The 22711-nt window shown below is 45.6% G+C and overlaps 1 pseudogene; it reads right to left on the reverse strand.

Annotated features, from left to right (window-relative positions):
- The window catches only part of LOC121005492, a 239421-nt pseudogene that overhangs the window by 152877 nt on the left and 63833 nt on the right, over positions 1–22711 (reverse strand).

Raw genomic sequence — 22711 nt, forward strand, 5'->3', positions numbered from 1 at the left:
TGTTATTTGGTTTAAGTCACCATCGGATGAAGAACAGATGCGGGTAGGTAAGCCAGATTGTGCACGCACTGCAGTATATTGTGGTTGCCTGGAAGAAAACTAGAGACTGTGATCTAGCCTGCAGTTAGTTAGTCAGTTAGGGACTCTGGGTGAGGCAGGCTGCAAGGATTGTGCTGCAAGGATTGTGCTACAAAGATTCTGAAATTACCCAACACCAGGACCTACTAGTTATAAGTTTATAGTTCGCTCCTGGATCAACAAGGGACTTCACTGCAAACGTCAGTTAGTCCAGCCTCTTGACTGGGAGTATGTGTCACGGACATGTGTTACAGTGTCGTTTAGGAAGAAGGGAAACTATTGTATACACCTGTAAGATTGTGAGCTCTTGTGCTACACCGCAGGCGCCTGTATCTTGCACCCCACACAATTGTTCCCATTTCCTAGGGTAATAAGCTGTACGGCGGGGCAGTGATAGCTGTGCCCGCAATAGGTAAATTAACGCAAGTGGTGTCTGTTGGCCATCTTGGGGCACCGTGCTATGCAGCACAGGGGTTTTGGCATCCAGGCCGAGCCTATGTAGTTTTATTATATGTTCACTACATTTGAGATTGTGTTTAATACTTCTGTTCACTAAAGTTTCTGTTTTCATAAAAGCTGGTGTTGGAGTTGCTTTCATCATCTGTGGCTTCGCTGTATCCTGGGGAGCCCTCTCCGCTTCACGGTCTTACACATATATAAGTGGCTCAGCCCCCTTCCCAGATGCCTCACTGTCAAGATCCTTGTGTCCTGCTATGGTTCCTGATATCCGCTTGTGTTCCTGACTAGTACTCGTATTCCTGGACTCTGCTACCTGTTTCATCCCTGCCTGCTTGCCTTGACTCTCCTGTTGCCGATCCAGATTACCTGACCTGTACCTGTGCTGCCTGCCCTGACCTATTGCCTGTCTTACTTTACCTCTGTGTCATCTTTTGGTCTTGCACTGTTGCTCCTGGTCACGACAGCCTGCTGACAATGCTAGTACCTCTGGTACCTTTCTCAGGTACCTACTGGTCTGCCTGGACCAGCTGCCTTGTGTGCCTATCCTCCTCAAGAGGTAGCGACCTGGTGTTCCCCTCGGGAAAGTCTATCCCCACCATCAGGGATACTGTGAAGATTGAGGGGTTCACCTAGACAACGCGCTTAGAGGAGGTAGGACACGTAGCACAGTGGGTTCACTCCGTCTGGTTCGTGAAAAAGCCATTAGAACTAATGAAAGGTATTTGGGAATATATTTATAATAAAATAATATTTTAGGCAATTTTATTTTCTTCATTCCCGGAGAACCCCTTTAAAGAGGACTTGTGACCTCTTCTGCCATATCTGTTTTAGTAACTACTTGCATCCAGTTGCGGTCCGGCTCTCAGGGGGGTGCCAGAAGCAATGAGCGCTTCCATCAATACAGATGGAAGCGCTCATTGCTGGAGCGCTGGGAGCTGGGTCCTGTCACTCACCACTGAGCTCCCAGCGCTCCTTTCAGGTCGGCAGTGCACAGAATGGTGAAGCAGGAAGACTTCTCCCTGCTCCACATTCAGCCTGCAGGCATGGATCGCGCTGCTGGCATGTGTGGCGAAGCCTGCAGCCTAGTAATCTTCATAAGCTCCACCCACACAGTGCTGCAGAGCGATCTGTGCCTGCATGGAAGAGAGGACTGTGAGCTTCAGGAACGGGACAAGGTGAGGAGTTTATTACTATGGAGGGGGCACAGAGGAGTTTATTACTATGGAGGGGGCACAGAGGACTTTATTACTATGGAGGGGGCACAGAGGACTTTATTACTATGGAGGGGGCACAGAGGACTTTATTTCTATTGAGGGGGCACAGAGGGCATTACTACTATGTTGGGGGCACAGAGCCATAGGGCATTACTACAATGAAGGGGGCACAGAGAGCATTATTACTGTGAAGAGGGCACAGTGGGCATTATTACTGTGAAGGGGGCACAATAAGGATTTCTACAATGGAGGGGGCACAGAGGGCATTACTAACACAGTGGACATTATTACTATGAAGGGGACACAATGGGGATTATTACTATAAAGGGGACACATTGGGGATTATTACTATGAAGGGGAAACAATGGGGATTATTACTGTGAAGGGGGCACAATGGGGATTATTACCATGAAGGGCGCACAATGGGGATTATTACTGTGAAGGAAACACAAAGAGGGCGTTACAACTGTAAGGGGCACAGAGAGAGAATAACTATTGTGAGAGGGTACAATGTGGGCATAACTACTGTGAGGGGGCACACATCTGTGCCAAACTACTGTGAAGGTTGTACAATGAAGGCAATACTACTTTGAGGGGGTACAATTTTTTTAAAGTATTGGGGGGTGGGGTGGGGGGGTCAGAGAACAGAGAAAGGACCTGCCCAGGGTGCCAAACACCCTAAGCACGCCACTGCTTTCATCACCCTTGAAAAGCTAATTCTGAAATATCTATTCTTATCTTATGACTCTATGTTGTACCATTAACTTCTGATTCATTCTGAAGGACTATGAATGAATTACTAGCCATTTACAGTGAAGGTCTAGATGGGTTTGAGGAGGTGTCCCTGCACAGTCTGACATTACCAAATCAGTGCTGCCATTGTCAGACTGTGTAGGGACTAGTGTTGAGCGGCTGGGGTCATATTTGAATTTGTGATATTTCACAAATATTTTGTAGAATAGTCGTCGAATATTCCCGAATTTGAATATTCGTTATATTCTACATTCTTTTTATTGTACTTGAAAATCGACAAGGTAATGATCGTGCAATAAGCGAATATTACGCGATCAATACAGGTGTGTGTTAAAAACGAATATATAGCACTATAGAATATAGTGCTATATATTAGTTTTTAGAATATTTGTCATTTTTTTCCATCTAAAGTCATGATTCATGACTTCAGATGGAAAAAAATGACAACTATTCTAAAAAACGAATATATAGCACTATATTCAATATAGTGCTATATATTCGAATTTTAAAATAGTCGTCATTGCAGAATATTCTAAAAAATGAATATATAGCACTATATTCCATATAGTGCTATATATTCATATTTTAGAATAGTCGTCATATTTTTCCATCTGAAGTGAACACTGAACACTATTCACTTCAGATGGAAAAATGACGACTATTCTAAAATACGAATATATAGCACTACAGTATATTGAATATAGTGCTATATATTCATATTTTAGAATATTCGTCATTTTTTTCCATCTGAAGTCATGATTCCTCCCTGCTTAAGTTGCTTGTGGGCCAATAACTCATTGGCCGACAAGCAAGAAGCAGGGAGGAATCATGTGTTCAGATGGAAAACATGACGAATATTTGATATAACGAATATATAGCACTATATTCAAAATATTCGCAAATTCTCGAAGTGGCGATATTTGAGATAAAAATTCGCTTTTCGAATATTCGTGCTCAACACTAGTAGGGACACTCCCCTCTCAACTGGTAACACACAGATGGACCTTCATAATTCATAACTTCTAGCATGTATAATAAAGGAATGGTTCAATATATAGTGATAAGAATAGATGCTCCAGAGTCCAGAATTGTTATGACATGGGGAATTCTGATGGGGAATGCAAGTAGTTACTAATACAGACATGTCAGGAAAGGTAACAGGTCCTCTTTAAAGTCTATGTGAATTAGGCTGGACTCGTATCACGTTTTTGCCATCTGTATAACTGACACAAAAACGTATAAAACGTTAAACTGATTATTCAGACTGATGTCATGAGCATTTCCTTGCTCCGATGCTCCCTCCTGTCACATTGCATCACTCAGCGCAATGCTGTGTTTGTTTTGTGACGGTGACGCAACGAGCTTCGCATCAATATGCTAAGAGGAGACTTCCACTACTACTTTGCATAGTATCCGCCTCCAAAACAGCCTGCGGCAGCGATGTGCCGGTGACGTCACCGGGCTCACTGCTAGACGGAAGTCTCCACTTATCATAGTGATGTGAAGCCAGATACGTCACCAGCACAAAACAAACACACCCTTGTGCTGTGCGATGCAGCATGGCAAGGGGGAGCATCTGAGAAAGGAATTGCTCAGATGCTTCACTCATATGTAGTCAAGGAATAAAGAACAGCTTATATCCAGGTTCAGCTCTGAACCCGGAGAAGCTTTTCAACTGTTCAGCAAATAACATTTGCTAATGTGATATTTGTGAGACATTTGACCGAAGTGAGCACTGAAAAGCTTCATTGATGTCCTGATTAAAGCTACTTTTACATCTTCACTTTCCCTTTCCGCTATTGAGATCAGTCATATGATCTCAATAGCGGGGGGAAACGCTTCAGTTTTGTCCCCATTCAATGTCAATAGGGACAAAACAGAACTGAACGAAATTGAATGCACCAGAATTCATTCCGTTCCGTTTGGCTGTGTCCCCATCGCGGGCAGAATAATGCTGGAAGCAGCTTTTTTTGGTCTGCGATGTGGTGCGGAGCAAGACGGGTCTGTTATGACACATAATGTAAGTCAATGGTGGCGGATCTGTTTTCTTGGACACAAAAGAAAACGGATCCGTCCCCCATTGACTTACAATGGATTTAGAGATGGATCCGTCTTGGCTATTTTAGAGATAATACAACGGAATCCGTTTAGAATGGATGCAGACGGTTATATTATTATGACGGAAGCGTTTTTGCTGATCCATGGTGTGAAAGTAGCTTAAGGAATAATTAGAACCGTATATTTAACATATCTTACCAGGTAATGCAGGGACACTTTCTTGACCTCCTCCAGCTCTGTGTGACTTATGATGTATTCTGCATGAACCTTTTGATGGCCCTCACATGGAAGAACACCATCCAGAGAATCAAGTTTCAAGTAGCTCTTGCTCCGAGAGTAGAATTGCACAACGTGTTGTGAGGCAAAACCAAAATCAGGCTGTGGTACACCATTAACATATGTTTTTTTGGGCGTGTCTGTTTGCACCTTTAAAAATGAATGAACATAATATATTTCAAGGCATTCAACTGGAAGATTCCTGTTAATTTCTCCCTTACAATTCTGATTTTTATACTTAGCATTTCAAAAATCAGCTGGACCTCTGAAACCTCATAGATGTTTCACTAGTGAATGACTTCCTTAGTCTCATTATCACAGAGCCTTGTAATAATGAAAGGGGAAAAGTTTAAAAAATAAAAAGTTGACTTTGCTAGCATACCAGTACAGCCAAAGCCAAGGGTAATATTGGTAGCAAAGGGATGTATATGTTTTTGAAACTTTTCAACATTGTCCATTGTAAATGCAATATGCCCTTACATATTGGATTTTTTTTTAAATGTTACATTCTAGATTCCAAATTAACGTTAAAATAAGTGCACACACAACACTATGGTTTGATTGAACCTACTGCATACGAGCATACAGACTCATACCGACAAATGCTTGGAGCCTTTCCAGTTGGTTGTATTCAGAGTAAAAGAAGCTTGGCCATTCTCATCAGTCAGTAAGGTCTGGCACACCAAATCAGCGCCACATCTCAGATTAAGTTTAATGTTTGGTTTAGGAAGACCTGCAGCATCCTCCACTTTGATCTAAAACAAGAAATCATAATATATAAAAGCTGAACCTTATCTTCAGAACATGGTATATGAAGACAAAGCGACTCACCAAACCACTGTAAGGGATGCCGGGCTTGTAGTTAGTGTCAGCATTGACAAAAGACAGTTTATTGATGACATTTGATATACTGGTTTGGCCATTTGATGATAGCTCCACCCCTGCATAGAAGAGAACACACGTTGAAAAAAGAAAATCTAATTTGTGTTGTTACATTTCTTAAAAAACGTAATTACTAGCTAGAGAGAGATATAATATGAAGCCCCTGGGCCCCAATATAAAATCTCGAACAGGGCGGCCATCTAACATGTGCCAATTATAATACTGGTGTCTTCTTATGTGGTAGGAGATCCTTTAGGACCTCTCAAGCAATATGCAGTGCAACTATTAACTCTGCATCCCTATAACTACAGATTTCTCAAAAATTTGATTCGGTCGGTTCTTTTTGATCCGAATTTATTTGTGGCGAATCGCGTTAAACAACGACTATTTCTGGGCTTCAGAGAGCCTGTATAGTGGTGCACTCCTTTAACACCATTGTCAGCTGATTCCACATAGATGTCTACAGAACCTGTTCTATTAAATGCTTATACAAGTAGAGCCCCCCGACAGAGTGGAGAGGGTGTCAGCAGTAAGTTTGTGTTCACGTCACTGATTATTTTGCCCATCCTCTGATCCGTCAGAAAAATAACCCCCAAAAAACAGATCCTGTCTGTTGAGCATCCACCTTCACTCGGTCACATAAATGTTTTCCCTATTTCTACACCCTAAAAAAAGAAATATAACAATCACAATTTACCGCCGAATGGCTAAAGAGACGTACTTACAGTGGCGGAAATAATTATTTGACCCCTCACTGATTTTGTAAGTTTGTCCAATGACAAAGAAATGAAAAGTCTCAGAACAGTATCATTTCAATGGTAGGTTTATTGTAACAGTGGCAGATAGCACATCAAAAGGAAAATCGAAAAAATAACTTTAAATAAAAGATAGCAACTGATTTGCATTTCATTGAGTGAAATAAGTATTTGAACCCTCTAACAAAAAAAGACTTAATACTTGGTGGAAAAACCCTTGTTTGCAAGCACAGAGGTCAAATGTTTCTTGTAATTGATGACCAAGTTTGCGCACATTTTAGGAGGAATGTTGGTCCACTCCTCTTTGCAGATCATCTCTAAATCCCTAAGGTTTCGAGGCTGTCTCTGTGCAACTCTGAGCTTGAGCTCCCTCCATAGGTTTTCGATTGGATTAAGGTCCGGAGACTGACTAGGCCACTCCATGACCTTAATGTGCTTCTTCTTGAGCCACTCCTTTGTTGCCTTTGCTGTATGTTTTGTGTCATTGTCGTGCTGGAACACCCATCCACGACCCATTTTCAGTTTCCTGGCAGAGGGAAGGAGGTTGTCGCTCAGGATTTCACGATACATGGCTCCGTCCATTTTCCCGTTTATGCGAATAAGTTGTCCTGTGCCCTTAGCAGAAAAACACCCCCAAAGCAAAATGTTTCCACCCCCATGCTTGACGGTGGGGACGGTGTTTTGGGGGTCATAGGCAGCATTTTTCTTCCTCCAAACACAGCGAGTTGAGTTAATGCCAAAGAGCTCTATTTTGGTCTCATCAGACCACAGCACCTTCTCCCAGTCACTCTCTGAATCATTCAGGTGTTCATTGGCAAACTTCAGACGGGCCTGCACATGTGCCTTCCTGAGCAGGGGGACCTTGCGAGCCCTGCAGGATTTTAATCCATTGCGGTGTAATGTGTTTCCAATGGTTTTCTTGGTGACTGTGGTCCCTGCTAATTTGAGGTCATTAACTAACTCCTCCCGTGTAGTTCTAGGATGCTTTTTCACCTTTCTCAGAACCATTGACACCCCACGAGGTGAGATCTTGCGTGGAGCCCCAGAGCGAGGTCGATTGATGGTCATTTTGTGCTCCTTCCATTTTCGAACAATCGCACCAACAGTTGTCACCTTCTCTCCCAGCTTCTTGCTAATGGTTTTGTAGCCCATTCCAGCCTTGTGCAGGTCTACAATTTTGTCTCTGACATCCTTGGACAGCTCTTTGGTCTTTCCCATGTTGGAGAGTTTGGAGTCTGCTTGATTGATTGATTCTGTGGACAGGTGTCTTTTATACAGGTGACTAGTTAAGACAGGTGTCCTTAATGAGGGTGACTAATTGAGTAGAAGTGTCTAACCACTCTGTGGGAGCCAGAACTCTTAATGGTTGGTAGGGGTTCAAATACTTATTTCACTCAATGAAATGCAAATCAGTTGCTATCTTTTATTTAAAGTTATTTTTTCGATTTTCCTTTTGATGTGCTATCTGCCACTGTTACAATAAACCTACCATTGAAATGATACTGTTCTGAGACTTTTCATTTCTTTGTCATTGGACAAACTTACAAAATTAGTGAGGGGTCAAATAATTATTTCCGCCACTGTATATTTCATTTTTCTACACCACGTGAATGGCTGTAGTACAGTATTATTTCACTGCTGAACGGCAATCAAGACAAATATATATTTTTCTGATTAATAAACTCACTCCCCCCCAAAAATTATCACAATTCCCAGCAGAATGGCTGATGGGACGTTCGTATGTTTCCTTTTATTACACCAATGTAAATGGCTGTATATACAATGTAATTTCACCACCGAATGGCACTTATGACATATATTTTTCCCTTTTTTCCACCCTATTAATACACCCCCCAAAAAAAGCTAAATCAACGCAAAACGGCTAATAGGACGTACGTATCTTTCCTATTAATACACTTCGTAAATAGCTGTAGTACAATGTAACTTCACCGCTGAACGGCAATTATGACATATATTTTTCCCTTTTTTTCCTATTAATAACCCCCCCAAAAAAGGAAAACAATGTAAAATCAACTCAGAACAGCTAATGGAACATACGTATATTTCCTTTTTCTACACCACGTAAATAGCTGTAGTACAATGTTACTTCACAGCTAAATGCCAATTATGACATAATTTTTCCTTTTTTTTTATATTTCTACACCCCAAAAAAAGAAATATAACAATCACAATTCTAGTGATGAGCGAGCACCAAAGTGTTTGGGTGTTCGGGTACTCGGTTCAAACACATAGCGATATTCGTGCGCTCGGCCGAGCCCCCGAGTATAATGGAATTCAATGGGAGACAACCAGGCACCCCCTGCTCGGATGAGGGGAGGGGAAAAGGTCTGAAAGTGATGGAAACACCTCTGAAATCGATCAGGAACAGCAGGGGAACCATGTCTGGATGCATCTTGGACTGCAATGTTGCTGCTGGGAACCATATTGTACGCCACTTTTACAGACCGACCAAAAAACACCCAAAACCCAGGCCCCTCAAAAAAAAAAAACTTTTTAGAGGAAAAATTGTTAGGAAACATTCTTTCCTGTATATTCATATGTATATACAGTGTAAGTGCTGCCAAAAATTACAAGGAAGAAGCACTCCGATACAGCCTGTATATCACATAAAGGAGGGCCTCATTAACATGATGCTACAATTGTTCAGGTACACTGCTACACTCCTAAAGTCTATGCACTAAGTGAAAGGCCTGCCAAATATTACAAGGAACCGGCACTCCAATAAACCCATTCTTACACATAAATGAGGGCATCATACACACCCTTGAAAAATTATCCTTGATGGCCTGCTGGTGACCTTCCAAAATATTCGGAGCGAGGGCATGTTGGTGACCCTATAAAAAATTAGGGGCGAGTGCCTGCTGCAGAGCTGACCTTCTAAAACATTATATGTGAGAGCCTTCTCTTCAGCTAACGCTCTAAAACATTATACAGTACAGACCAAAAGTTTGGACACACCTTCTCATTCAAAGAGTTTTCTTTATTTTCATGACTATGAAAATTGTAGATTCACACTGAAGGCATCAAAAACTATGAATTAACACATGTGGAATTATATACATAACAAACAAGTGTGAAACAACTGAAAATATGTCATATTCTAGGTTCTTCAAAGTAGCCACCTTTTGCTTTGATTACTGCTTTGCACACTCTTGGCATTCTCTTGATGAGCTTCAAGAGGTAGTCCCCTGAAATGTTTTTCACTTCATAGGTGTGCCCTGTCAGGTTTAATAAGTGGGATTTCTTGCCTTATAAATGGGGTTTTGACCATCAGTGACGTTGAGGAGAAGTCAGGTGGATACACAGCTGATAGTCCTACTGAATAGATTGTTAGAATTTGTATTATGGCAAGAAAAAAGCAGCTAAGTAAAGAAAAACGAGTAGCCATCATTACTTTAAGAAATGAAGGTCAGTTAGTCAGCTGAAAAATTGGGAAAACTTTGAAAGTAAGGGCTATTTGACCATGAAGGAGAGTGATGGGGTGCTGCGCCAGATGACCTGGCCTCCACAGTCACCGGACCTGAACCCAATCGAGATGGTTTGGGGTGAGCTGGACCGCAGAGTGAAGGCAAAAGGGCCAACAAGTGCTAAGCATCCTTCAAGACTGTTGGAAGACCATTTCAGGGGACTACCTCTTGAAGCTCATCAAGAGAATGCCAAGAGTGTGCAAAGCAGTAATCAAAGCAAAAGGTGGCTACTTTGAAGAACCTAGAATATGACATATTTTCTGTTGTTTCACACTTGTTTGTTATGTATATAATTCTACATGTGTTAATTCATAGTTGTGATGCCTTCATAGTCATGAAAATAAAGAAAACTCTTTGAATGAGAAGGTGTGTCCAAACTTTTGGTCTGTACTGTATGTGAGGGCCTTCAGGTGAGAAGACCACATAAAACATTACAGGTGAAGGCCTACAGGTGAGCAGACCGTATAAAACATTGGAGGTGAGGGCTTGAAGGTGAGCGGACCCCATAAAACATTGTAGCGAGGGCCTACAGGTGAGCAAACTGTATAAAACATTGGAGGTGAGGGCCTACAGGTGAGCGGATCCTATAAAACATTGTAGTGAGGGCCTACAGGTGAGAAAACCGTATAAAACATTGAAGGGTAGGGTCTGAAGGCGAGCGGAACCTATAAAACATTGTAGTGAGGGCCTACAGGTGAGCAGACCGTATAAAACATTGGAGGTGAGGACCTGAAGGAGAGCGGACCCTATGAAACATTGTAGTAAGGGCCTACAGGTGAGCGGGCCCTATAAAACATTGGAGGTGAGGGCCTAAAGGTGAGCAGACCATATAAAACATTAGAGGTGAGGGCCTACCGGTGAGCAGACCGTAAAAAATATTGGAGGGGAGGACCTGAAAGTGAGCGGACCCTATAAAACATTGTAGTGAGGGCCTACAGGTGAGCAGATCGTATAATACATTGGAGGTGAGGGCCTACAGGTGAGTGGACCCTATAAAACATTGTAGTGAGGGCCTACAGGTGAGCAGACCGTATAAAACATTGGAGGTGAGGGTCTGAAGGTGAGCGGACCCTATAAAACATTATAGTAAGGGCCTACAGGTGTGCAGACCGCATAAAACATTAGAGGTAAGGGCCTACCGGTAAGCAGACCGTAAAAAACATTAGAGGTGAGGGCCTGAAGGTGAGCAGACCCTATAAAACATTGTAGTGAGGGCATATATACTGTATGAAAGAGGAGGAGTAGGATGAGAAAACAAGATTCAAACAAATACCCTTTTTTTGCGGTGAAAAGGGTGCATCTGAATCTTGTGGATTGAGTACATTATAAAGCATAAATTTAAATTGCGTTTTTGTTCCTCATTAGCTCAGCTTTCCTCTGGTGGAGTGGAGAAGTCAGGGGCAATCCAGGCCTTGTTCATTTTTATCTGAGTCAACCTGTCAGCATTGTCAGTGGACAAGCGGATACGGTTATCTGTTATGATGCCACCAGCAGCACTAAATACACGCTCAGACAATAGGCTGGCGGCAAGGCAGGCCAGCACCTCCTAGGCATAAAGCGCAAGTTCGTGCCACGTGTCCAGCTTGGACACCCAGTAGTTGTAAGTCACCGAGGGATCATTGAGGATGCTGACACGGTCTGCTATGTATTCCTTCACCATCTACCAAAACTTTTCCCTCCTTGGGACAGTAGGCCGTGCATCAGGGTGCGGTTGCTGGCGGGGTGTCATGAAAGTGTCCCATGCCTTGGAGAGTGTTGCCCTGCCTTTGTTGGAACTGGAGTGTATTCCCGTTGTCTGCCTTCCTCATTTGCCTATGGAAGTACGGACTCTGCCGCCTGCTTTGTCAGATGGAAATGTTTGGAGCAATTTCTCAACAAGGACCTTCTGGTATCGTACCATTTTACTTGCCCTCTCCACCACAGGAATGAGAGATGAGAAGTTCTCTTTGTAGAAGGGGTCGAGAAGGGTGAACACCCAGTAATCCGTGTTATCTATAATGCGTATAACGCAAGGGTCGTGGGAATGGCAGCCTAACATGAAGTCAGCCATGTGTGCCAGAGTACCAACAGACAAGACGTCTATGTTGATGTCAGAAAGACTCTCCATCTCCTCCTCCTCATCCCCTTGTGCACATCCACGTCGAACCGATGGAATTAAAGTTCCGTCGGTAGTACCCTCTGTAGCAGAGGCAACTGTCTCCAGCTACTCCTCATGGTCCAATTCGTGCTGAGAAGACGAAATGTGGGTGGTCTGGCTATCACCCACACTAAAGTCCCCCCCCCATTTCCATGTCTGACACATTCAGGGTGTCGTCCTTAATTGTGAGCAGCGATCGTTTAGGTAGACACAGAAGTGGGATGCTTATGCTGATTATAGCGTTATGGCCACTAACCATCTGTGTGGATTCATCAAAGTTTCTTAAAACCTCACAGAGGTCTGCCATCAATGCCCACTCCTCGCTTGTGAATAGTGGAAGTTGACTCGAAAGGCGACAACCATGTTGCAGCTGGTATTCCACAACTACCCTCTTCTGCTCACAAAGCCTGGACAACATGTAGAACATAGAGTTCCAGCGCGTGCTCACGTCGCACAACAGTCGGTCTGCTGCAGTGTTGACAGACCGGCTGAAGTTGTGGACGACTTGCGAATATGGGCACACACGCGGTGCGCCTTTACTAGTAGCTCTGTCAAATTGGGTATGTTTTAATAAACTGCTGAACCACTAAGTTTAATACGGCATGGCAAGTGCATCAGGTTGCCGAGCTCCAAAGCACCCACCAAGTTATGGCCATTGGCGACAGCCACAGCTCGGTCTGGTCCCTTATACCCTGCCACAGCTCTGCAGCAGTGTGCTGTTTGTCCCCTAGGCAGATCAGCTTCAGCACGGCCTTTTGACGTTTCCCCACAGCAGTGCTACACTGCTTCCAGCTACCGACTAATGGCTGACTGCTGGAGGTAAAAGTGGTGGAGGTAGCGGCGGAAGAGGAGGAGGAGAAGAGGGGGAGTAACATAGCTGCTGGCAGAGACCCTGATAGACGTAGGGCCCACAATCCTGGGCGTGGGTAGCACCTGTGCCATCCCAGGGTACGACTCACTCCCGGCCTCCACAACATTCACCCAGTGTGCGGTCAGGGAAATGTAGCGTCCCTGGCCACCAGCACTTCGCTATGTGTCTGTGGTCAAGTGGTCCTTCCCATTAACTGCGTTGGTCAGGTCACAGGTGATGTTCTGGGATACATGCTGGGGTAAGGCGGGCACAGTACACCGTGAAAAATAGTGGCGACTGGGGACTGCGTACCGATGGATGGCCACCGACATCAGGCTGCGGAAGGCCTCCGTCTCCACAAGCCTATATGGCAACATTTAAAGGGCCAGTATTTTTGAAAGTTGCGCATTTAGTGCTATGGACAGTGGGTGGGTGGCTGGGTATTGCATTCAAATGCCTGGGGTAAGGACAATTGGATGCTGCGCTGGGACAGGGAAGTGGATGTAGTTGCTGATGGTGCATGTGAAGGCCCAGGTGCAGGGCAAGGGGCATCCGGCATCCTTCGACAGGGGATTGGCCAGCAGTGCGTAACACAGGGGAAGAGGAGGCAGTGCGGTGGCCCGCGGACCCATATTGTGGACCCAGGCGTTCAACCCACTAATTAGGGTGCTTGGATGCCATGTGGCGGATCATGCTGGTGGTGGTGAGGTTGCTGGTGTTTGCGCCATGGCTCATTTTGGTACGGCACAGGTTGCAAACTACCACTCTTTTGTCGTCTGCACTTTCCCCCAAAAAAAAACATACTGCGGAACACCTACCCCTTGGCAAGGGAGATTTACGCATGTGGGTGCTCCGTGTGACGGTTGCGGGCCTGTTTGGTGTGGGCCGAATTCTCCCTTTTGCCACACCACTGCCTCTTACAGCTTGTTGCGGTGCTGCAGATCCCCCCTCGTCTGTACTGCTTTCTTAGCTCGGCTTTTTACCTTCTCAAGTTGTGTCAGTGACCTCGTCGTCCACCACCTCCTCTTCCACTTCCTCATCCCCATCCTCCTGACTTGACCTAACCACAACCTCAGTGATTGACAACTGTGTCTCATCCTCATCCACCTCATGAACAAATAATTGACGTTCACCACCCTCATCTTCTTGATCCTATGATAGGTCAAGAGGTTGTGAATCATGGCACAAGATCTGTGCCTCTTCAAGTGTGCTTGGCAAGAGGGCCAAATCTAGGGATGGCGATGAAAATAGGTCCTCGGAATGTCCGAGTGTGGTATCATCGGTTTGTCCGACTCTGACTCTACATGGTGGGAGGAAGAAGGATCAGGGTGAGGATTCTGTGGACCAGACTCTTTGCTAATGAGACTGGTGTTGGTGGAAAAGAGGGTGTAAGAATTATCTTCTGCCATCCAACCGACCACCCGGTCGCACTGGTCCAACTTGGACAACAGTGTTGTCCTGCGACGCCCAGTTAACTGTGAAATAAAACTGGGCATGGTGGGTTTTTTCTTTTTTCCAGTTTCACCGGCAGCTGGCACAGTTTCATTGAGCCCAGGGCCACGGCCTCTGCCTGAACCGTCAGCAACACACCCACTTCCCCATTCATTAGTGCTCGCCTTCTTCATATTAAAAGGTTTATTCAATAGATGTTGGACAACATATTTAAATTTGCCCCCTGCTAAATAATTCTCTGCTGGAATACTGTATATAACGTTTGTGGATTAAACGCACACACAGATGTGCCTAAAACTACACTGAACAAAAATATAAACGCAACACTTTCGGTTTTGCTCCCATTTTGCATGAGCTGAACTCAAGGATCTGAAACATTTTCCACATACACAAAAGTCCCATTACTCTCAAATATTGCTCACAAATCTGTCTAAATCTGTGTTAGTGAGCACTTCTCCTTTGCCGAGATAATCCATCCCACCTCACAGGTGTGGCATATCAAGGTGCTGATTAGACAGCATGAATATTGCACATGTGTGCCTTAGACTGCCCACAATAAAAGGACACTCTGAAATGTGCAGTTTGATCACACAGTACACTGCCACAGATGTTGCAACATTTGAGGGAGCGTGCAATTGCATGCTGACTGCAAGAATGTCTTCCAGAGCTGTTAAATGAATGTTTATTTCTCTACCATAAGTCGTCTCCAAAGGCGTTTCAGAGAATTTGTCAGTACATCCAACTGGCCTGACAACCGCAGACCACGTGTAACCACACCAGCCCAGGACCTCCACATCCAGCATGTTCACCTCCATGATCCTCTGAGACCAGCCACCCAGACAGCTGCAGCAACAATCAGTTTGCATAACCACAGAATTTCTGCACAAACTGTCAGAAACCGTCTCAGGGAAGCTCATCTGCATGCTTCTCGTCCTCATCGGGGTCTGGACCTGACTGCAGTTTGTCGTCGTAACCGACTTGAGTAGGCAAATGCTCACATTCGATGGCGTCTGGCACGTTGGAGAGGCATTCTGTTCACGGATGAGTCACGGTTTTCAGTGTTCAGGGCAGATGGCAGACAGCATGTGTGGCGTTGTGTGGGTGAGCGGTTTGATGACGTCAACATTGTGGATCGAGTGGCCCATGGTGGCGGTGGAGTTATGGTATGGACAGGCGTATGTTATGGACAACGAACACAGGTGCATTTTATTGATGGTATTTTGAATGCTCAGAGATACCATGACGAGATCCTGAGGTTCATTGTTGGGCCATTCATCCACGACCATCATCTTATGTTGCAGCATAATAATGCACGGCCCCATATTGCAAGGATCTGTACACAATTCCTGGAAGCTGAAAACATCCCAGTTCTTGCATGGCCAGCATACTCACTGGACATGTCACCCATTTAGTATGTTTGGGATACTCTGGATTGGCGTATACGACAGCGTGTTCCGGTTCCTGCCAATATTCTGCAACTTCGCACAGCTATTGAAGAGGAGTGGACCAACATTCCACAGGCCACAATCAACAATCTGATCAACTCTATGCAACGGAGATGTGTTGCACTGCGTGAGCCAAATGGTGGCCACAACAGATACTGACTGGTTTTCTGACCCCCCTTCCCCAGTAAGGCAAAACTGTTCACATTTCAGAGTGGCTTTTCATTGTGGGCAGTCTAAGGCAATCCTGTCAAATATTCATGCTGTCTAATCAGCACCTTGATATGCCACACCTGTGAGGTGGAATGGATTATCTCGGCAAAGGAGAAGTGCTCACTAACACAGATTTAGAAAAAATTGTGAACAATATTTGAGAGTAATGGGTCTTTTGTGTATGTAGAAAATGTTTTAGATCTTTGAGTTCAGCTCATACAAAATGGGAGGAAAACCAAAAGTGTTGCGTTTATATTTTTGTTCAGTGTAGTTATATTTGTCCCAAATAAAAGTTATTCTCTGCTGGAATACTGAATACAAAGTTTGTGGATTGAATGAACACACAGATGTGCTCACAAGTAGTTAAATTTGTCCCAAATAAAAGTTATTCTATGCTGGAATACTGTATATAACGTTTGTGGATTGAACACACACACAGAATTGCCTAAAACCAGTTAAATTTGTCACAAATAAAAGTTATTCTCTGGTGGAATACTGTATATAACGTTTGTGGATTAAACGCACACACAGATGTGCCTAAAACTAGTTAAATTTGTCCCAAATGAAAGTTATTCTCTGCTGAAATACTATATATAACGTTTATAGATTGAACGCACACACAGATGTGCCTAAAACGAGTTAAACTTGTCACAAATAAAAGGTATTCTCTGCTGAAATACTAGTTATAACGTTTGTGGATTGAACACACACAGAGATGTGCATAAAACTAGTTAAATTTGTCACAAATAAAAATTATTTTCTGCTGGAATACTGTATATAACGTTTGTGGATTGAACGCACACACAGATGTGCCCACAAGTAGTTAAATTTGTCCCAAAAAAAAGGTATTCTCTGCTAGAATACTGTATATAACGTTTGTGGATTGAACGCACACACAGATGTGCCCACAAGTAGTTAAATTTGTCCCAAATAAAAATTATTCTCTGCTCGAATACTGTATATAACTAGAGTTGAGCGGACACCTGGATGTTCGGGTTCGGTAGGTTCGGCCGAACTTGAAAAAAAAGTTCGGGTTCGGGACCTGAACTTGACCCGAACTTGACCCCGAACCCCATTGAAGTCAATTGGGACCCGAACTTTTGGCCACTAAAATGGCTCTAAAATAGTCCTGGAAAGGGCTAGAGGGCTGCAAAAGGCATCAACATGTGCTTAAGAGCATGGCAATTGTTCTGCAAACAAATGTGGATAGGGAAATGACTTAAAATAACATAAAATACAGAAAATTTTAAAATAAAAATCAGGCTCTATGAGTAGGAGGTTGAGGAGGCGGTGGATGGGTGGATGTGGCGGTGTAGGATAACGTGGCAGTGTAGGTGGAAGCGGCGGTGAAGGAGGAATAGGTAGCCAACACTGATTTGTGTTGTTTTTTATTTTTAAATTGGGGTATATCCCAAAATATTGGGACATATAACAAAATAAAACAAAGAATAAGTGCACTTGAGTACAAGAATAGATGGTTGAGGCTGGTATAAATGTCTATTCTGCACAAGGTACGGACAAGTCCTGTGGGATCCATGCCTGGTTCATTTTAATAAACGTAAGCTTGTCCACATTGGCTGCGTCCTGTGATAATGCTCTCTGCAGTGCTAAACACACGTTCATACTATACACTGGCTGCAGGGCAAGTCAGCACCTCCAAGGCTGACAAAGCTTTTCCACATTTGGGCCATGCTAACCTTGCCTTCTCAGGTGCTGGCAGTGCCCCAGCTGCGTTGGCGACCTCTTCCTCCTCCTCTGCCTTCGCCTTGTGCTTCCACTGTGCCCCCGCTGTCAGGTGGGAATGCCATTAGCAGCGTGCGCTTGTAGTCGCGCATCTTCCGATCAGTAACAGATGTTTTCACTAAATTTATTTCCCTGTCAGCAATGCAGAGCAGGGGTTCATTCACGGCAAAAGGGGGTTCATGTCACCCAGCAATAGAACAGACGATTTTGAGAGATTTAGGCCCCTGTCAACCAGGCACAGCAGGGGTTCATTCACGGCAAAAGGGGGTTCATGTCACCCAGCAATAGAACAGGCGATTTTGAGAGATTTAGGCCCTTGTCAACCAGGCACAGCAGGGGTTCATTCACGGCAAAAGGGGGTTCATGTCACCCAGAAATAGAACAGACGATTTTGATAGATTTAGGCCCCTGTCACCCAGGCACAGCAGGGGTTCATTCACGGCAAAAGGGGGTACATGTCACCCAGCAATAGAACAGACGATTTTGATAGATTTAGGCCCATGTCAACCAGGCACAGCAGGGGTTCATTCACGGCAAAAGGGGGTACATGTCACCCAGCAATAGAACAGACGATTTTGATAGATATAGGCCCATGTCAACTAGGCACAGCAGGGGTTCATTCACGGCAAAAGGGGGTTCATATCACCCAGCAATAGAACAGACGATTTTGATAGATTTAGGCCCCTGTCAACCAGGCACAGCAGGGGTTCATTCACGGCAAAAGGGGGTTCAAGTCACCCAGCATTATAACAGAGGATTTTGAGAGATTTAGGCCCTTGTCAACCAGGCACAGCAGGGGTTCATTCACGGCAAAAGGGGGTTCATGTCACCCAGCATTATAACAGAGGATTTTGAAAGATTTAGGCCCTTGTCAACCAGGCACAGCAGGGGTTCATTCACTGCAAAAGGGGGTTCATGTCACCCAGCAATAGAACAGACAATTTTGAGAGATTTAGGCCCCTGTCACCCAGGCACAGCAGGGGTTCATTCACGGAAAAAGGGGACTCGACAATTGAAAATAAGAATTTTTTTAATTTAGGGCACTAAAATTGGCACTTTTTTGCATTAAAATGGCTCTAAAATAGTCCTTGAAAAGGCTAGAGGGATGTAAAAGGCAGTAAAATGTGCTTAAGAGAAATGGCAACTGCTCTGCAAAGAAATGTGGATAGGGAAATAACTTAAAATAAAATAAAATAAAATAACTAAAAATTACAAATTATTAACCTGCAACTCAGAGAAGGAGGTGGATATGGAGTCGGAGGTTGAGGAGGCGGTGAATGTGGTGTTGTAGGAGGAGGCAGCCAACAATGTTTTTTTTTATTGGGGTAGGTAGTCCCCAAAATATTAGGACAAATAAAAAAAAAGAAAACAAAGAATCATTGCACTTGACTTGAGTACAAGAATGTATGTTTGATGGTGGTATAAATGTCTATTCTGCACAAGGTACAGACAAGTCTTGTGGGATCCAAGCCTGGTTCATTTTAATAAACGTGAGCTTGTCCATGTTGTCTGTGGACAGGCGTCTGCGTCTGTCTGTAATGACGCCTCCTGCCGTGCTAAATAGATGTTCAGAGAGTACACTGGCTGCAGGGCAGGCCAGCACCTCCAAGGCATACAGGGCAAGCTCTAGCCATGTGGACAATTTGGAGAACCAGAAGGTGAATGGGGCACAACCATCAGTCAGTACGTGTAGGCGTGTGCACAGGTACTGTTCCACCATGTTGTTCAAATGCTGCCTCCTGCTAACACGCTACATATCAGCAGTTGGGGCCGGTTGTTGCAGAGAGGTGACAAAGCTTTTCCACATGTCGGCCATGCTAACCCTGCCTTCTGAGGTGCTGGCGCTGACACAGCTGCGTTGGCGACCTCTTCCTCCTCCCCTGCCTTCGCCTTGTGCTTCCACTTGTCGCCTGGCGTCAGTCGGGAATGCTCTCAGGAGCGCGTCTATCAGCGTGCGCCTGTAGTCGCGCATCTTCCGATCACGCTCCAGTGAGGGAATTAATGACGGCACATTGTCTTTGTAACGGGGATCCAGCAGGGTGGCCACCCAGTAGTCAGTACACGTTAAAATGTGGGCAACTCTGCTGTCGTTGCGCAGGCACTGCAGCATGTAGTCGCTCATGTGTGCCAGGCTGCCCAGAGGTAAGGACAAGCTGTCCTCTGTGGTAGGCGTATTGTCTGCATCCTCCGTATCCCCCCAGCCACGCACCAGTGATGGGCCCGAGCTGCGTTGGATGCCACCCCGCTGTGAACATGCTTCATCCCCATCCTCCTCCTCTTTATCCTCCTCCTCCTCGTCCTCCAGTAGTGGGCCCTGGCTGGCCAAATTTGTACCTGGCCTCTGCTGTTGCAAAAATCCTCTTTCTGAGCCACTTCTAAAAAACTGGCCTGAAAGTGTTAGAGATGAACCCTCTTCCTCCTCCTCGTCCTGGTCCACATCCTCTTCCATCATCGCCCTAAGTGTTTTCTCAAGGAGACATAGAAGTGGTATTGTAAGGCTGATAACGGCGTCATCGCCAATGGCCATGTTGGTGGAGTACTCGAAAAACAGCGCAACAGGGCACACAGGTCTCGCATGGAGGCCCAGTCATTGGTGGTGAAGTGGTGCTGTTCCGCAGTGCGACTCACCCGTGCGTTCTGCAGCTGAAACTCCACTATGGCCTGCTGCTGCTCGCACAGTCTCTCCAGCATGTGCAAGGTGGAGTTCCACCTGGTAGGCACGTCGCATATGAGAACGCCGGAAGCGCGCACAGACGGCCCGCACTTTACGCAGCAGCTCTGACATGTCGGGGTAGTTGTGAATGAATTTCTGCACCACCAAATTCAGCACATGCGCCAGGAAAGGGATGTGCGTCAAACCGGCTAGTCCCAGAGCTGCAACGAGATTTTGCCCATTATCGCACACCACCAGGCCGGGCTTGAGGCTCACTGGCAGCAACCACTCGTCGGTCTGTTGTTCTTTACCCCGCCACAACTCCTGCGCAGTGTGGGGCCTGTCCCCCAAACACATCAGTTTCAGAACGGCCTGCTGATATTTACCCCTGGCTGTGCTGAAGTTGGTGGTGAAGGTCTGTCGCTGACCGGATGAGGAAGTGGTAGAAGAGGAGGAGGAAGCCGAGTAGGAAGAGGAGGCAACAGGAGGCAAAGAATGATGCCCTGCGATCCTTGGCGGCGGAAGGACGTGCGCCAAACAGCTCTCCGCCTGGGGCCCAGCCGCCACTACATTTACCCAGTGTGCAGTTAGGGAGATATAGCGTCACTGGCCGTGCTTACTGATCCACATATCTGTGGTTAGGTGGACCTTGTCACAGATGGCGTTGTGCAGTGCACACTTGATTTTATCCGATACTTGGTTGTGCAGGGAGGGCACGGCTCTCCTAGAGAAGTAGTGGTGGCTGGGAACGACGTACTGTGGGACAGCAGGCGACATGAGCTGTTTGAAGCTGTCCGTCTCCACCAGCCTGAATGACAGCATTTCAAAGGCCAGTAGTTAAAAAATGCTGGCATTCAGGGCCAGGGATCGAGAGTGGCTAGGTGGGAATTTACGCTTTCTCTCAAAGGTTTGTGAGATGGAGAGCTGAACGCTTCCGTGTGACATGGTGGAGATGCTTGGTGATGGAGGTGGTGTTGTTGGTGGCACATCCTCTGTTTGCTGGGCGGCAAGTGCCAACGTTCCTCCAGAGGCGGAGGAAGAGGCTGAGGCAGCAGCAGAAGAGGGAGCAGGAGTGGCCTGAGCCCTTTCTTGGTTTTGAAGGTGCTTTCTCCACTGCAGCCCGTGTCATGCAGGTTGTGCTAAGGTTCAGAACGTTAATGCCTCGCTTCAGGCTCTGATGGCACAGCGTGCAAACCACTCGGGTCTTGTCGTCAGCACATTGTGTGAAGAAGTGCCATGCCAGGGAACTCCTTGATGCTGCCTTTGGTGTGCTCGGTCCCTGGTGGCGGTGGGCAGTAGCAGGCGAACAGTTTCGGCGACGGCTGCTCTGCTTTTGCACCCTGCTCCCGCTTTTATTACGCTGTTGGCTCGGTCTCACCACTGCCTCTTCCTCCAAACTCTGAAAGCCAGTGGCACGACCTTCATTCCATGTGGGGTCTAGGACCTCATCGTCCCCTGCATCGTCTTCCACCCAGTCTTCCTCCCTGACCTCCTTTTCGGTCTGCACACTACAGAAAGACGCAGCAGTTGACACCTGTGTTTCGTCATCATCAGAGACGTGCTGAGGTGGTATTCCCATGTCCTCATCGGGAAACATAAGTGGTTGTGCGTCAGTGCATTCTATGTCTTCCACCCTTGGGGACGGGCTAGATGGATGCCCTTGGGAAACCCTGCCAGCAGAGTCTTCAAACAGCATAAGAGACTGCTGCATGACTTGAGGCTCAGACAGTTTCCCCGATATGTACGGGGATGATGTGACAGACTGATGGGCATGGGTTTCAGGCGCCACCTGTGCGTTTTCTGCAGAAGACTGGGTGGGAGATAATGTGAACGTGCTGGATCCACTGTCGGCCACCCAATTGACTAGCGCCTGTACTTGCTCAGGCCTTACCATCCTTAGAACGGCATTAGGCCCGACCAAATATCGCTGTAGATTCTGGCGGCTACTGGGACCTGAGGTAGTAGGTTCAGTAGGACGTGTGGCTGTGGCAGAACGGCCACGTCCTCTCCCTGCACCAGAGGCTCCACCAACACCACCACTGTGACCATGACCACATCCCTTATTAGATGTTCGCCTCATAGTTAGCGTTCACAAAGCAAAGTAAAAATTTGTTAAGTATGTTAAAAATAATTAAACGCCAATATAAACCCTGTTTATTTGACAGCGGTATTTGTGGCCTAAATGTGATTGTATTCGATGTACGTTAAATTCAAAATGAGCAGTATATGAACACACGGTTTATTTCAACCGCAGTAAA

The sequence above is a fragment of the Bufo bufo genome, chromosome 6 (assembly GCF_905171765.1).
Source record: "Bufo bufo chromosome 6, aBufBuf1.1, whole genome shotgun sequence".
Taxonomy (NCBI): Eukaryota; Metazoa; Chordata; class Amphibia; order Anura; family Bufonidae; genus Bufo; species Bufo bufo.